We start from the raw sequence: 3,759 nt of genomic DNA, 5'->3' as shown, positions 1-3,759 counted from the left end.
TTTTCAATAGCATCAACCTTGGCTTTATCAACTTCAATACCTCTTTTAGAAACTTTATGCCCCAAGACAATACCTTCATTAACCATAAAGTGGCACTTTTCCCAATTCAAGACAAGATTAGTTTCTTCACATCTCTGCAAAACTCGATCAAGATTGCTCAAGCAATCATCAAAAGAAGATCCATAGACGGAAATGTCTTCCATGAAAACCTCACAAATCTTTTCACAAAAGTCAGAGAATATAGCCATCATGCATCTTTGAAAGGTAGCAGGTGCATTACATAAACCAAAAGGCATACGTCTATAAGCAAAAGTACCAAAAGGACATGTAAAAGTAGTCTTTGATTGATCTTTAGCCGACACAGGTATTTGAGAGAAACCAGAATAATCATCTAGAAAGCAGTAATGTGTATGTTTGCATAATCTTTCAAACATTTGATCGATAAAAGGTAAGGGGTAATGATCTTTCTTAGTAGCCTTATTTAATTTGCGTAAATTAATTACCATCCTATAACCTGTAATAATTCTTTGTGGAATCAATTCATCTTTATCATTAGGAACAACAGTAATACCTCCCTTCTTAGGGACACAATGAACAGGACTTACCCACTGACTATCAGCAACGGGATAAATTATACCTGTCTCCAGAAGCTTTAGTATTTCTTTTCTTACCACTTGTTTCATTTTAGGATTCAGACGTCGTTGAGGATCATGAACTGGTTTGGCATCTGCTTCCAAATTTATTTTATGTTGACATAGAGTGGGACTAATACCCTTAAGATCATCAAGAGTATATCCAATAGTAGCACGGTGCTTCTTCAGAGTTTTCAATAATCTTTCTTCTTCATGCTCTGAAAGGTTAGCACTAATAATAACAGGATATATCTTCTTTTCATCAAGATAAGCATATTTAAGATTATCAGGCAACGGTTTAAGCTCAAACACGGGATCACCCTTAGGTGGAGGGGGATCCCCTAGGATTTCAACAGGCAAATTGTGTTTTAGAATAGGTTCCTGTTTAAAGAATACTTCGTCTATTTCCCTTCTTTCATTCCTAAACATATCATTCTCATGGTCTAGCAAATATTGTTCTAAAGGATCACTAGGAGGTACGGCAATAAAAGCAAGACCAATAATTTCATCCTTACTAGGCAATTCTTCTTCACGGTGTTGTTTACTAAATTTAGAGAAATTAAACTCATGAGTCATATCATCCAAGCCAATAGTAACAACATTCTTTTCACAGTCTATCTTAGCATTAACATTGTTCAAGAAGGGTCTACCAAATATAATGGGACAAAAGCTATCTTGTGGGGAACTAAGAACAAGAAAATCAGCAGGATATTTAGTTTTATAGCACAAGACTTCAACATCTCTAACAATTCCCACTGCCGAAATAGTATCTCTATTAGCAAGTTTAATTGTGACATCAATATCTTCTAACTCAGCAGGTGCAATTTCATTCTTGATTTCTTTATACAAGTCATAAGGTATAACACTAGAACTAGCACCCATATCACATAAGCCATGATAACAATGTTCTCCTATTTTAACAGAAATAACAGGCACGCCTACCACATGTCTATTTTTATCTTTAGCACAAGGTTTAGCAATTCTAGCAGTTTCACCGCAGAACTGAATAACATGCCCATCAATATTATCAGACAAGAGATCTTTAACAATAGCGATATTAGGTTCTACTTTAACTTCAGGAGGTGTATATGTTTTAATATTGCTTTTATGAACCACAGTTGAAGCTTTAGCATGATCCTTTATCCTAACAGGGAAAGGTGGTTTCTCAACATAACAAGTAGGAACAATAGGATCATTATAAGTGACAGTCTTTTCTTCAACTTTAATAGGTGCAGCTACTTTTACTTCTATGGGAGGATGATATTTAAACCACTTCTCCTTAGGGAGATCAACATAAGTAGCAAAAGATTCACAGAAAGAAGCTACTCTCTCAGAATCAAGTCAATATTTAGTGCTAAACTTACGGAAAATATCGGTATCCATAAAAGATTTAACACAATCAAAACTAGGTGTCATACCTGACTCCTTACCATTGTCGAGGTCCCAATCTTCAGAGTTGCGTTTAATTCTATCCAATAAATCCCATCTAAATCCAATAGTCTTCATCATAAAAGAGCCAGCACAAGAAGTATCGAGCATGGTGCGATTATTTTCAGAAAGCCAAGCATAATTTTTTTGAAGAATTGTTTCTCTTGGAAGCTCATGATTGGGGCATGAATATAACATTGGTTTAAGCCTCCCCCAAGCTTGAGCGATGCTTTCTCCTTCGCGAGGCCAAAAATTATATATATAATTGCGGTCACGATGAACAAGATGCATAGGGTAATACTTTTGATGAAATTCCAATTTCAATCTTCTATAGTTCCATGATCTCGTATCATCACATAGCCTATACCATATCAATGTGTCTCCCTTCAAAGATAAAGGGAAGACCTTCTTCTTAGCAACATCATCGGGTATACCTGCAAGCTTAAATAATCCACAAACTTCATCCACATATATTAGGTGTTCATCAGGATGCTTTGTTCCATCTCCTATAAAAGGATTAGCTAGCAGTTTTTCTATCATACCCGAAGGATACTCATAAGGAATTTCATTTTCAATAGGTTCAGTAGGTTGAGGAGCAACTCTTTGCTCTACTGGTCGGGGTGAAGATACCCCGAACAAGCCCCTCAGAGGATTACTTTCCATAGTAACAAGTGACAGTACATTTCAGCACACTATATAAATTTTTCCTTACCAAATTCCACCTACCAAAGGCGCTTCACTCCCCGGCAACGGTGCCAGAAAAGAGTCTTGATGACCCACAAGTATAGGGTATCTATCGTAGTCCTTTCGATAAGTAAGAGTGTCGAACCCAACGAGGAGCAGAAGGAAATGATAAGCGGTTTTCAGCAAGGTATTCTCTGCAAGTACTGAAATAAGTGGTAACAAATAGTTTTGTGATGAGATAATTTGTAATGAGCAACAAGTAACAAAAGTAAATAAAGTGCAGCAATGTGGCCCAATCCTTTTTGTAGCAAAGGACAAGCCTGGACAAACTCTTATATAAGGAAAAGCGCTCCCGAGGACACATGAGAATATCGTCAAGCTAGTTTTCATCACGTTCATATGATTCGCGTTCGGTACTTTGATAATTTGACATGTGGGTGGACCGGTGCTTGGGTGATGTTCTTACTTGAACAAGCATCCAACTTATGATTAACCTCTATTGCAAGCATATGCAACTACAACAAAAGTATTAAGGTAAACCTAACCATAGCATGAAACATATGGATTCAAATCAGCCCCTTACGAAGCAACGCATAAACTAGGGTTTAAGCTTCAGTCACTCTAGCAACCCATCATCTACTTATTACTTCCCAATGCCTTCCTCTAGGCCCAAATAATGGTGAAGTGTTATGTAGTCGACGTTCACATAACACCACTAGAGGCTAGACAACATACATCTCATCAAAATATCGAACGAATACCAAATTCACATGACTACTCATAGCAAGACTTCTCCCTTGTCCTCAGGAACAAACGTAACTACTCACAAAGCATATTCATGTTCATAATCAGAGGGGTAATAATATGCATAAAGGATCTGAACATATGATTTTCCACCAATTAAACCAACTAGCATCAACTACAAGGAGTAATTAACACTACTAGCAACCTACTAGCACCAATCCCGGACTTGGAGACAAGAATTGGATACAAGAGATGAACTAGGGTTTTGAGA

The sequence above is a fragment of the Triticum urartu genome, chromosome 7 (genome assembly GCF_003073215.2).
Source record: "Triticum urartu cultivar G1812 chromosome 7, Tu2.1, whole genome shotgun sequence".
In the NCBI taxonomy this organism is placed as follows: domain Eukaryota; kingdom Viridiplantae; phylum Streptophyta; class Magnoliopsida; order Poales; family Poaceae; genus Triticum; species Triticum urartu.
Note: the sequence above shows the minus strand (reverse complement) of the source record.